Here is a 14,844-nt window from a genome sequence, read left to right on the forward strand (position 1 = left end):
TGCATCCCACAGGGCAGCCCATCTTTTTTTTTTTGCAGATTAATTACAGCCAGATGTAGCTTGATTGCCCAGGTGGAACTGACTGAGACACACACAGGCTGAACTTCCAATTTCTTTTTGGTGCAGAGGTTTCACAGAATGTTTAACCTAATGTTTCTTTTTCTCTGAGGACTGGTTTTATTCCCCCTCAGATAATTCCAAAGAAAAAAATCTGAGGTGGTTTGAAGGATAGTCCCTCTCTTTTTGTTGCCACTCAGAATCAGCAGATGGAAACAGCAAGCTGCAGGAACTGAGCTCTCAGTTGGTGTCTGAGCAATTGTCTCATGCCAAGAGAATTGAGAAGGCCACAGAGGAACCAGCTCCCAGCCAGCATTTGGACAAAAGCCATGCCAAGGTGGTTAAGCAGCCTGCAGGGAAATCTGGCTTCTGCTAGTGCGTAGATGAAGTGCAAGGCACAGTGAAATGTGACTCCCAGCTGGCACAAAGGCAAAAATCCATGCCAAGATAGTTGATCCAGTCACAGAAAGATGGCCTTCGTTGGTACCAGGCCAGAGACCAATAGCACTGAGTTGGGAACAGCTTTCAAACTCTCTTGTCTCTTGTTTCAAATCTGAGTCCCTCAGAGCAAGCAGAAAGGGTTCATTACCATTTCCTGAATCTCAGGGAAAAGCAGAGTTCCAACATTGTTTTTACAGCAGCCAGAAGGAAGAAATTTTTATTCCCAGACAGAACATGCATGAGGCCAGTGATGACATACACAGAAAGAGAGAAAGGTCCATCGTGTACGTGCACATCCTTTGATTCCTTGAAACATTCTTAGCTCTTCCTGACACCAATGAGTCATTTGCATCCAATGGCTATGATTCAATTGTCATTCTGTTAGGTTGTTTCTTCTTCACTGCCACCTCAAGAAGAATGAGATGGTAGTTTGTGTTTCCTGGGTTGGAGACAGACCTGCTTCCTTTTCTCCTCATCTCAGAGGGATTTATGGGATGGCTATAGTTCCCCATAAAATACACTCACACATGTTCACAAACTGCTTGCAATTTCCCTGGTGAAAATATTCATAAGAAAGGGTGCCTTCCTTAAACTTTCATAAGTTTTACAAGGTGACCAATGAATGTCTCTTTCCAAAGACAGCTTCTAAAGGGGGATGCTTGCTTCTGGGATGCAAGCATCTCCAGACCCCTGTGAAGCCAAAACATATACTTTTCAAGCTGGGAGACTACTGATGCTATCAAATATGCAGCTAAGATTTTCATTCAAGAGAACAAATAGAATGTAATTTCATGTGTGTTTTCAGAAAATAACTTTCCAATCTTCCAAACATAAATATATATTTTTCTTCGATTCTTACTACCCAAATTTATTTTGTCAATAGAGCAAATTAATTTTAGCCAAGTCAAATGTTTGATGAGAATGGATAAGTGATGTCACTGTGTCATCCCATTAACTTTGCCATCTTATTTTCTATCCCATCCTAGTTGAGAAGGTTAAGAGATTTTTCTGGATTTGGTCGGGCAGCTAGCCAAGGCCAACACATGAACATTTACTTTGTTTTCTGTCCTGATTTTCTAGAGGAAAGGAAATTGAGCCAGGACATATCCAGGAGCAAATCCAAAGACAATTTTTCTCTACTTTACTATTCTTATGTGTAGGAGTTTTTGTCAAGAAATCAGATTTTTTTTTTCCACTTTGTCAGTCAGTCGTAATTATAATTTCTACTCTCAGGCAGACAAACACATCACTGATGTACCAACATGGAGTAATGTTTATGATGAACAAGTTTGGGTTTATGAATTGAGATGCTCAAACAATTGTTTTGTATTTGTAGAATTACTACAATGAATCCTTTGTAAGCCCTTTAGTCAGAAAACCACTTCAAATTTTGTGATTATCAACACTTCAATACATTTTATAGTGCCAAAAATTAGTTTTACTGAAATAACTGGTTTTCAAACTCATTAATGTTTGTTACAGATTATATTCTTATAGTAGGTTTCTAAATACTGCTTTCTAAAATCCTTTTCCCCCCTCTATTAGTACTTTCCTAAAATTTTTGCCTTGGAGATTAAAATTTTTCAAACCTAGCCTAAACCAGAAGTTTGTTTATTTTTCTGCAGTGTTTGGATTAATACCATTTAGTTCTCTGGAATATAAGTACACTGAAATTGACTTCTGTTATAAATTGCCTTATGACTACTTGCTGAAAAACTGTACTGATGAATCAGCTGAACCTAGAAAATTAGAAATTGGCAGATACTTATGCCTTATTCAGAGCAGTGCACTTGAGTGTTCCAGGAAAAATTGGTTTTGATTTAGCTAAGCTGTGGAGGTTTGAAAATAATGCCTCTAAAATATGCCTTGTGCATGGAAACTGAGTTCTTTTAGCATGTCTCACCAGTGTTCTGAGTAAATCAGGATGCACTGACAGCCAGCAGACAGCCCAGAGTGCAAGAGAAGCTCAGAGTGCTTCTGAAAGACAAGGTGGTTCCAAAGACGCCTCCCTATTCAATCTGTATTGGCACACACACTGACAAGAACGTGCAGCATGTGCTCAGAGGCTTCCCAGACACTGACTGCATCCTGCTTTCCTTTAGGGCTGCTAAGGAACAAAGAGGTGTGTCTTCTACAGTTCTGGTTTTGTGATAGTGCCATCTGATTTGCTTTATTATGCATTTACAATTATGTTTATGTTACTTTAATAGAACAGCAAAAAAGAGCCTGCTGGGAGGAGAAAGGGAGACATTTCCTTCCCTGAGGGACATTCTTAGCATACTCAAGGCAGAGGATCTTGGAGACAGGACAGTCAGTTGCAGTCACAAATAAGAGCTTGACACTCATGAAATGACATTTCACAGTGGAGAAAAAGTAGCAAAAATATTCAGAGGGGTTTAGAATGGTCTGAGACTGGTGTTGCGCAGATTGAGTAGGGAAAAGGAAAATAGATAAGTAGGAAAATGAAAATAGACAAAGGATATCAAGCAAATTTCCCTTTTTTGAATATTCCTTACTTAAATAATTAAACACTTGCTTTTTATTTAAAGAAAGTTTGTTCTTTGAGGGTTCTAAAATATTTTGGTTTTACAGCAGACCCTTTAGATATGAAAGACACAGTGAAAATCCACCTTGAAACTTTGGTTTTGATGACACCAATAACACAGCTACAACAGAACAAAAATTTCTGGCATTTTGTGGAAGCCAAAACATTTTAGGATTTCATTCACAGCATAAAAAAGAATACAATGAATGATGCAGCCAAAACTCTCTCTTTGAACAATGGTAGTGTTTATATTTATCAGTGTTTTAAGTGAAGGAAGAGTCAGCATTTCATTAAATAGTGTTGGTTATAAAACAGCAGAAAAATATTCACAAAATTCTTTCACCAATGCTACAGGATTACCATGAGGAAAAGCTCACCAAATGTGGCACAAATTAGATTGTGGCTGGTTTCACTATAGCCTACAGGACCCCAAGGTAATTTTTCACAGTAACACAAATTTCTGAAGGTTGTGCTGAAATGTTCAACCACTATATTTTTAGATTAATGTTTTTCAAAAATAAGTTTAAAAACATTGAAGAGAATATTGATAGAGTGTATGATGTCTTTTAGATCAAATGCGGAATGCTTACAGAGTTTAGAAAATCACAGAATAGTAAGGGTTGGAAGGGCCCTTCGGAGATCCAGGAATGTATCCAGGAGGGTTTTGAATGTCTCTGGAAAGGGAGACCCCACAGCCTCCCTGGGCTGCCTGTTCCAGGGCTCTGCCACATTCAATGGAGAGTTCTCACTTGTGTTCATGTGAAGCTTCTTGCGTTTCACTTTAATGCCATTGCTCCTCTTCCTGTTGCTGGCACCACGAAAAAAGAGTCTGGCACATCTTCTTGGCACCCACCTTTGAGATATTTGTATGTATTGATGAGCTCTCCTCTCCTCTCCTCTCCTCTCCTCTCCTCTCCTCTCCTCTCCTCTCCTCTCCTCTCCTCTCCTCTCCTCTCCTCTCCTCTCCTCTCCTCTCCTCTCCTCTCCTCTCCTCTCCTCTCCTCTCCTCTCCTCTCCTCTCCTCTCCTCTCCTCTCCTCTCCTCTCCTCTCCTCTCCTCTCCTCTCCTCTCCTCTCCTCTCCTCTCCTCTCCTCTCCTCTCCTCTCCTCTCCTCCTCACCTTCTCCAGGCTGAACAGGTCCCACTCTCGCCATAACAGAGATGCTCCAGGCCTTTCATCATCGTTGTGGCCTCTGCTGGATATTCTCTGGTAGTTCCTTGTCTTTTACTAAGGAAATCAGAACTAGAGAAGTTTATGTGAAATATTAATATGTAGTAAAGTAAAAAAAAAAAATATACTCATGCAAGTATTGGAAAGGTAAGGGAAAATGTATTTTCTTGTTTTTTCTTACAGTTTCTGAGTTTCAAGTGAATTAGATATTTTTAGTTGATAATAAAGAGCTGAACAATGTTTATTATAGCAACTTTATTAGAGCAGTTATGCAGAAAAGCCTACAAACAGAGACTTTCAGAGTTATAATTTTTCTGGACATAGAATTCATTTTCCAGCACAAAGTCTTCTGCAAAGTCTAAGCTTGACTTCTATCCCACATAAACCTTATTAAAACATCTTTAAAGAAATGTAGTTTATTTATGGATTTGGAAAAGTTCTTGAAATGAGGTTAACATTTGTGATCATACAAATACAATGCAGTTTAAATCTCCTGACAGATATAGAGCTATTAAAAAAAATTAAATTTATTCCTCCTCAAAATATCCAAGAAAGAATAGAAGAGTAGTATTTATTGCAGAGAACAATTCAAGACAACTGATCTGGTTTTGATTTTCTGTCTGTCTCTAATTTAACTGTATCTTTCTGTTAGACTGGCATTCCTTAATCGTATGATCCATTGGCAGTGAAAGTGCCCAAATTCAGTGTGTTAAGAGATATAACAATTTTGCTGAGATGCGTACATTTTTTTCCAAGATCCATTTATTCTCTCTTGTGTTGGCCTCACAAATAAGTCAATCTCCTAATTTTCCCAAATAACTTCTGACAGTATAAATACTAGATTTGTGTAGCAAAAGTCTCCTGAAGGTATTAAGATTTTTCTCATTTTTAGCCATATTAATTCATTTTTGCTTAAAAAGATTAAGATTATCAGGTCATTAAATTCTCTTCCATTTCCTTTTTCTGTAATAAATACACTTTAGAAATTGATATCTGTAAGCTCTACACTTTTACTGAGAATATGCTGGACATAGAGCATACTTTGATCATATTTCCTTTCTTCTGGTTTTTGATACACCACCTTTTTGTAAATGTCATCAAATCTTAATGAAGCATATGTGTATATATATCCTCTTCTGCTTGAAATGTCCTGTAGTGCTGGCTAGATAAATTCTCTGAATGGTTCTTCAGAACAGGCACATCAGAAAAGAGGAGACTAATGCATGCTGACCTGCCATATGGGCAGGATTTCACTGAAACCTTTTTTTTCTTCTTATGAGACATACATACAAATCCCAGAAGCTGTGTACACAGTTTTGTGTTTAATAACACAGTGCAGCATACTGTTCACAAAAGTATGTAGGCACAGATGAATCATGAACATAAACAAGGGGAGACAGATTGTATACATTGAGCCTCTGTGCCTGACTGTCACACGGAGCGCAGCGGATGCCAGTCCTTATGCCTGAGGCAGCAACTACCCACAGAACCTCTACCCTGGTCCTCAGAAGCATCTTATTAACCCCAGAAAAGCCACAGAGTCTGTATTAGCTGCTGCGAGTCTCTGCTCTGCAAACACCTGCAGTCGCCCTGTGGGCTGGGCCTTCGGCATGGAAATAATATTCACAGCAACCTTGAGCAGCTTTTCAGCTTCCCTTGAGTTACTGTCACAGGCTCTGCTCCTCACCTTGTCACTCACAGCAGGATGACAGCATCAAAGCTGGTAAATTTTGGTGTGGAATCAGCTGCTGTGTTGCAGACAGGCACAACAAATTCTCTGCTAAAGAATTTTGAACAGGGGACCAAAAACTACAGTTAGTGAAAGAAGACAGATTTTTAAAGATGGAGAGAGGAGATAGGAGATTACAGAGACAAAGGAGGAGCAATGTGCAGAAAGATAATAGCCGGAAGACATTAGTGACAGAAGTAATCTTTAGACTGTAAAAGGATGCGACAAGAAAGCCTTGAGGGGGATATATTTTTTAGAAAGAGCAAACAAACAAAATCCCAAAGAACTGGAGCACAGCTGTCCATCCTGTACATTGTTGAAAAAAAAAGCACAACATTCCCTCTTTCTGCTAACATCTGGTCACAAAAGGAAGCCAAGAACCAGTCAAAGAAGAGCATTTCACCGGCAAACACATGCCAATATTCTTGCTATCACTACCATACAGCTCTGGTCCTTGTCTCAAGCACAAAGATTTAATGACTATGTGACTTCAAGAAAATAAATGTACATGAAAGTAGTTATTTTTCCCTGAAAATTATGGGGCTTGAGGTGAAACAAAGAATTCAACTGAGAAAGAAGACAAATAGACAATACTGTGTAGTCAAATACAAAATGTTTCTCAGCATGGAGCCTTTGGGTGAAAACTTCAAGAAGAGCTGGAGATCCCAAGATGCTGTGCTGGAATTGCCTCCTCTCAGTTCACATGACATGTCTAAATATCCATCCAACCACAAGATGTCAGCACACTCAACAGGAATTCCTGCAAAAACCAAAATCTGTATAAATGGGGTATTTCTGTGTCACACATCTCTCCTTCTGCTATTAATGGAAAGAAAAGGATGTTTCCGAGGAGTTACATGAAATCTCACATTCAGGCTGTGCCTTCAGCGAGGAAATACCCGCTCTGTCGTGGTCTGACCATAGTGACTTAATGAGAGCAAAATGCTGAAACAGAATGGAGAACATGGTTTTCTCTTCCCATTCTGAAACCAACGGATGTTAGACAAGGATCTAAAATAGCTCATAAGCACATGAATAATATTCAATAAAAGAATTTAGGCTCTGGCCAGCTGCTTAGACATTTTAGACTGTGCAGTCAGCTTTGAAATCCTGCTTCAGTCCCTCTCCAGAAATTATTTCAACTTAGTAAAGTGTCCAGATACCTATTTCATGGCCTTCATAATCGCAGTATCTATAAATCCTTAAATACAAATTGTACAGGTGGGTTCTGGCTGGTGTGCTAAGTACCATAAGTGTAGACCATATGGGATCTGGGCATAGCAAAAAATAAATTAATCATGTCCACTTTCTTTCAAAAATAGTTCAGACTCAAGATGTCATGATATCAGAAGCCTTCTGCAATTTGCATACTGACCAAAATACTCAGTGAGTTGTTTCTATTACTGCATTCCTATCCAGAAATATTCAAATTTCACCTCGGTCAGGAAAATGCCCAGAATCTTCCTGTAAATATAGTCAGTATTTCCTCTATGTTATTTGAATTCTTTCAGCACATCAACGTATCCACAGCAGATGGTATATGAGAGATTTTCTGGGGAGATGGGGGTAGCTAGATTTTCTGAGCCTGACTTCCATATTAGGTAAATTAGCAGTCAAAATGTACAACAAAATTACTGGGCATCTGGATAAATACAAGTTCCTTGGAAAGCCCAGCATGCCTTCTGCAGAGGAGAGTTTTGTGATGTGGACGTTTTAGTATTTTTATTCACGAAGTCATCAAACATGAAATAAGAATGATTTAGTTGATACAGTCTATCTGTATTTTCAAAATATTTGACAATGCCATTTCTCAAACCTTTTAAAGAAGATCACAGACTCTATGAATAATAGAATATGCTGAGTTGGAAGGAACCCATCAGGATCAGTGAGTCCTGGCTCTGTGCAGAACACTCCAAGGATCACACCATGTCACTATGGACTTTGACAGGGAGCTGAGGTGAGACTTGTGCTTTACAATGACTCCATGCAAGTCCTTGAAAAGGCATTTTGTAGGGAGCTTAGAAAGTTTGCTGTTAATACAAAATTATTTAGAATAGGAAAAATGCAGACTGACTGTGATGAATTGCTGCAGAAACTTATGAGGCTGATTGGGCCATAAAATGGCAGATGAAATGCAGTGCAGAAAAATGTAAAGTGATGCACAAGACCAAAAAAACCCACAAATTCACATATAAAATGATGAGCTCCAAGCTAAGTGCTACTTCTCAGAGGAAAAATCTTGAGATAATGAGAGTTAGCTCCACAAATGCTAATATTCAGTCCTATGCTGAATAACAGACAAAACCTCAAATCAAATGTTAGTAACTGTAAGGGAGAAAAAAAATAAATAAACAGAAAATGAGATAATTCTATGTTGAATAAATCATGAATCACCTTTAAAACACAGTTCTGACTTCTCTCACATTGACCTCCCATTTTCAAAAGGATATATCAGAATTTGAAATTATTAGCAAAATGAGTGTGCTGACCAAGTTCTGGCCTGCGGGTAGGATGAATTGATAAGAAGCACTTTGGCTATTAATTTAGCTGTTGGCTAGTATCACTTCCAGAGCTTTTATTACTTGTGGTGCTGTCATTTATCATGAACATTTTGATTAGTAAATTCACCTTTTGTGAAGAAAGTAAGTAGAAGGCATTTGAGGACAAAGTTTAGGAATAACATAATGATGATATTACTCTTATTAAAAATAGAATTGTAATATCTATAATCTGGTAATCTGCCCATTTTAATCATTACCTAGGTAAAAGTCTAATAGAAATTCATTAGCATTTTCTCAAAGGAATGGTTTCAGGATTCTCTTCTACATAGATTATTTATATCGTGCTCATCACCATAGTTTCTGAATGTGTTCCAATAGTACATTAAGCAATGTGACTAACATCTGTCACATGTTTTTTTTCTTCAGTCTCTCTCCAGGGAGATAAATATATGCAGTCGATTTTCTTGTATCCAATAGGAATTTTGCCAGGTGAAGAGAGGAAGAAAAGTAAAAAAAAAAAAAAAGAAAAAAAAACAGCAGGGAAAATAGTTTGTGGTTTTTTTCTATTAACATACAATTTCCTTTATTTTTGTATAACTGAAATAATTGGAAAAAAATATGTGCTGCATTTAAAGCTTGCGATTTCAATTTTTAGCTTCACTTTTGAGTATGACCTTGATGCTGAATTAAGCTTCAAGTAAAATAGAGTTATATCCATTAATTTGACTCACTTTCTTTTCTGAACTAACAGTGGTAATCAGAAGACAAAAGAAAACTATGAATCATTGTTAATTCAGAAGAAAAGACAAAATGTCACCAATCATGAAGTGCTGATGAGTTTTCAAGGATGACAATTGAATGGTATCTAGCTACTAAGAAGCTATGTTAACATTTTAAAATATTTAATTACTTTAAATTGCAACTGCTTTTTAAAATAAAATATTTCATATACATGGATTAATTAACGAAAATTTGCAGTGAAGTTTAGCAAAACAGTACCATTCAGTGTTTGACTTGGAATATATCTGCATAATTTTTGAACAATACAAATTACTATCCCAGATTTATATATAATTTTCTTTGCAAACCACTTCAAGATAGTTTTTTCAAGGAGTAATTACTATGACCAAATCTGCATTTTACAGATGTAGTTAGTGAAAGGGGCAATGACTCATGTAGTGAAAAATTGAACTAATACCACATTCTTGGTTTCCTGTGGACCATATTGCTTCCCCAAACAAAAGAACAAAACTAAAATAATTAATAATAGACTATAATGGTTTGAAAGCCCCCCATTATCTTCTTTTCAGAGTTTGTTATAAAAATGGCTTTTCCTTCTTTATTTGGAGAAGAATGAGGATTGTGATCTTACCAGCGGATTAGGAGTGGAGTGGAGTGCAAAGAACCATCCCATCCTGGATGTGACCTTGACTGCCCCTCCCAGTTAAGACAGTCAAAACCAGAGGAGGATTGCCAGGAGGTGTATATGGCCCACCCACTGGTGGTATTCTGCAGCCCATAAAATGATGAATGTCATGTGTATTATTGTGCTGAAGAGTTCAGGGAAATATCTCAAGATTGTATCCCAGTAGCACACAGAGAAAAGCAGTGCTATAGTAGTTTGTCAGGCTTTTGTTACAGACCTTGATGAAATATTGAGTTGCTTAGTTCCATAATATTAAAGGAAGCTTGGCCCTGCTGATATTAAATAGGTCTTCCTTTTCTCAGTGACAGACTTCCCATTCTAGCTAATGACAGTAAACACATCTGAATATTTATTATGTGTTGAAAGCACAAATGTTGGATAGAGACAGAATATAATAATGCCTTTTATTTTTCTTGAGGGGATCTGTCTTGGCATTCTAAGTGCCACAGATAAAAGCAGCAATAAAAAAAAAAAAAGAAAGAAATTAATATCTCAAAATAGCAAAGCATTACTGAATAAAGGCTAAAATCATCCTAATGCATCAGGCTGAAAGCCATCCAAAAATGACCTATGAGAGCATCCTGTAAAATTACAAACCTATGCTTTTGCCAGAAGAGTGCCTTCCTTAAGCCTTAGGCTGCAAAGGTGAATTTTCTCAGAGCTTAGCTCTTGAAATAGTTCATATCTCCTAAGAGGGTTAAAAGGCATAGAGAGTGCCAGAATTTCTGCAAGACGTGGAAGTTGCATAATAAAACCACTGACTATGGATCTGAGACTATACCTCATTTTCTTTAGGTCATTTGGTATGACTATGTGCAAAACAAGATCAGAATTATTCATGCTGATGAATACCTAGGAATTTCCCTATGGCAGATCTGCATCTTGTATGTGCCACATACACAAGTCTTAGACATGCAGTTTAACGGGCTCTAGTGACCTTTAAAATCATGCCTGTTTTTCAATCATGAATCATTGTTTTGTTTAGCAGGTAATTAATGCTCATTCACATTTCTGGCCTTTGCTGACCTCCTTCCAGCCCATGTCCCTTATTGCAGCAAGTGAATGTTCTGAGGCAAGCGTGAGCCAGGATATAAAGCAGCAAGTTACAGCTATTCAGTGACTATTTTCTTTAAATATTCACAGAGAGCCTAAATTCCACACACACGCTCAAATTGTAATCACACACCTACCTGGAGGAGGAACAGGGAGAATTTTTTCCTGCAAACTTTGATAGTGTCTTCAAAGTGTAATTGATTCATTTTAGATAAAAATGGACTGGGAAAGACCGAATGTCTCCCTAGTCCGTTTCCCTGGTGAAGAGAGTGCTCTGGTCAAAATCTAATTGCCAAGATTTGATATTTCTTCCAAAGGACAATTCTTGCTAGACAAATTGTCTGATGATTTTGGCCTTCTGGCATTACTTTTTTCTAAACCAGACAAAGATTATTTTGAGCAAAAAGAAGCACCAAGTGCAAATATCTTTGCTATTTCTTTGCTTATTTCCCCTTCAGCTTTCATTCTTTCACTACTTTCCCATTTTATATGCTCAAATCATATCTTCCCACTCTCTTTTCCTCTTTTGTGCTGTCATTCTTCCATTTTGCTTGTGCAAACAGCACCTATTTTTGTTTTTGCACTTCTTGTGTTCACTACATTCCTTTGATAGAAGTCATCCTGCTCTCTGTCTTGCTTCCCATTGACCTCCCTCCCTCTTTTAAGTTCCTCATCCCTTTACTTTCAATGTGACTCTCTCTTTGTACACTCCCCAGTACATCCTCTCAGTGTATGTATGCATATAGAACAGATGATCCCATCTTTTATCACACCTTTTAAGCTGCACGGAGCTTCCAGCCCTTGATCTCCTTATCTCACATATTCTGTGCCATGTTTTAATGCTGTGATTAACAAAAAGTCTGTGTTAGAAGCTTTTAGTTATATAATAGCAAATAAACAGACACTTTGCTTTGTTGGGGTTTGCTGATGGACTATCTAAAAATTTAATAAACTATCAACCTCCCTACAGCTTCTGTTCAAAAACTGAGTGAAACTTTACACTTTCTGAATGTATCCTTGCCCTTCGAGTAGCATCCATCCTAGTGGCAACTTCTTGCCTAACACATGTTCTTGCTGAATTAGAGTCCCTTCCTTTCCACCTTCCTCCGGGGACATACTCTTGGTATGAGTGATCCAGTGTGATGAAGCTGAAGTCAGGGAGCTGAGCTGAGCTGAGCTGAGCTGCCAGATCACTGTGCATGGTGGATGGTACAGCCCTACAGCAATCACCTTATACAGTGGGCAGGGAGTTATAACACCTGTACTGGCATTCGGCCAAAACACAGCATGTTTATGGCTGTATTCCAGTCAGGGTCTTCCCCAAAATACCTAGATCTGGGGAAGATGGTAAAGTATTCCCAGTGACTTTCATCTCTAGTATCTGTTTACTGCCTTAGCAACAGGGCATCAGAATTTATTTTTGAAAGCTGAGGTAAACACTGACAATAATAAGACTGAAGTTTTTAGAGTTTTTTTCAAACAAAATCCATCATATCTGTCTTTGCTTAGAAGCCAGTTAGACCTTTGTATGTATACTTATTGATGACCTGTATGGAATAATAGCATTAAGATGAAAAATATAATTCTCTGTACTCAAGAAAAAAAAGCAAAATGCTTTCATCCAAACGTCAAATACATAATTTGGATAAATCCACAAGGGTAATGTTCACTCTCTGCAATAGACCATCTGGCAGAGAAGACACTGTGCCAATTAATATAGATGGAATGACTGTTAGCACTACAGATAGTAAATATTTCAGACTAATCTTTTTTGTCATTTATCAGCTACACTCATCCTTCAAAATTTGCAGTCAGAGTCTCCAGCATGTTGAAACAGATTGGTCACGTTCAGACTTTTATTATCCTGAAAAGCCTTTGCCTTCTCTAAAATTCTTTTATAATTCTGGTTTTTACTATTTGTGTGAGGGTGACAGATTATTGTAAAGCAAGAGCACAGTTAGCAGCATTATTTAGCTGATTTATCTGCCTATCTCATTAATGTATATGTATTGCCTTGCTAATGTTATGTTTAATCCAAAGATTTAATCCAAAGACATTTTTTCTCTAAGGAAGAGATAAACACAGTTTGAGTAATACAACCCTAATGGCTATTTCAGAAGAGAGAATAATGCTATGTTTGCAATATTAACTTACAAGTTTATTCTGAGGAGGCTTGGTCAACTTTTCACCTCAACGAAAATCATTTACTATGACTATATTTCAATTATATTTCTAAGAGACACAGAAAATTATTTTATAATACCCAGGAACTATTATTTTAATGTTATTCAAAGAAAATTTTTGAATGTAATTTGTTTTCAGAGCTCTAAACAAAGCTGTGTAGGAGCTGAGCATTTTCCAGTGTTCAAAGTGCTTCAGAAACACCACAGTTTTGAATGTTATACTTTAATGTTGGAAACTTAGTAATGAAGCATTTAAAACCTTTCTCATTATAATACAGTACCAGCAGTAAAATAAATTGTGTGATGGTGGAAGTAGCTGATCAGGATTTTTTATTTTTCAGGCCATCACCTCATGGTCTAAAGGAAAAAAAATGAACAAAAAAGAAAATGATCAAAAAATAGAGCTTTGTCTTTCTATTTTTAGTTGCTTTTAAAGGTGTAGACATACAGGCAGAAACTTTGCATATTACTCATATGGAAACTTGGGTTATGCATACAGAGCATGCAGATTGAGCCTCTGAAATGTGATCAGAGAAGGGTTTTTTGAAGATGGCTTCAGGACTTCTCACCACATTTGACCATATTCTGCATTGCATCACAGGAAGCATTTAAGGCATTATGAAAAAAATATTAAGTATCAGGGTTGAAACATATTTTCATGAATATGAATAGTATAAGATCATAGAATCAGAATCATAGAATGGTTTGGGTTAAAGATCAGCTAATTCTAAGCCCCTAATGTGGGCAGGAATACTTGCCACTAGACCAGGTTGCTCAAAGCCCCATCCAATTATGCCTTAAACACTCCCATGGATGGGGTGTCTGCAACTTTTCTGGGCAACCAATGCCAGTGCCTCACCACTCCCACACTAAAGAATTGCTTCCTGGTATCTAATCTAAACCTACCATCTTTCAATTTAAAGCCATTACTCCTCGTTAAATTAACAAAAATATTACAAAATGTCTGATCTGACATTTTTGCAAAGTTTTCTGCAAGTTTTGTTATAACTGAAATCACATACTGATTTCACCAATCTGACTCCCACTGTTATCTGAGGCCAACAGCTTCAGTAATGCAACAGGAGTTCTCAGTAAATGAACAGATAAGTGTGTTTGGCTATTTCTGGAATCTGTAATGCAGACATTCATGCTAAGCAAATTGGTTTTATTCTGCAACAAGTGCACCACAATGCTCTGGGAGGATTCAAAAATTTCTTGGGATTTGAGACATACACACACACAAAGAGGCTTTATGAAACACTAACTTGTGCCAGTTTTGTTTATATTGCCCTTGATAAGCTTCTGACTTCCCAGAAATGAACCCACTCTATCATTTCTAGGGCATTTATTCCTCCATGCATTTGGTGGAATTGAAAGAAAATTAAATATAAGAACAAGTGGGAATTTAGACAAAAATAGCCCACATTTTTTTTAAATCTGTCTCAAATATGTGGCATTGTTTTCTTTTTTCTTTCTTCATTATAGCACACATGCAGGTCTGTAGAGTTTGCAACTCCTTTTACCATAAGTAAATTTGTGTTTAAGCACCTAAAAACATAGCTCAGGGAGTGATGAAATTATAATGAATAAATGTACATTCCTAGAACATAGTCACGTATGCAGATTTTGTAATTCAGCCATGTGCTTATTTGTCCTCAATGACCTACAGGCCAGCTAAGTTTTAATTATAAATACTCATACCAGAGACATATTCCCTCACTATTTTCCTTCATGAAACT

The sequence above is a fragment of the Ammospiza nelsoni genome, chromosome 5, assembly GCF_027579445.1.
Source record: "Ammospiza nelsoni isolate bAmmNel1 chromosome 5, bAmmNel1.pri, whole genome shotgun sequence".
In the NCBI taxonomy this organism is placed as follows: domain Eukaryota; kingdom Metazoa; phylum Chordata; class Aves; order Passeriformes; family Passerellidae; genus Ammospiza; species Ammospiza nelsoni.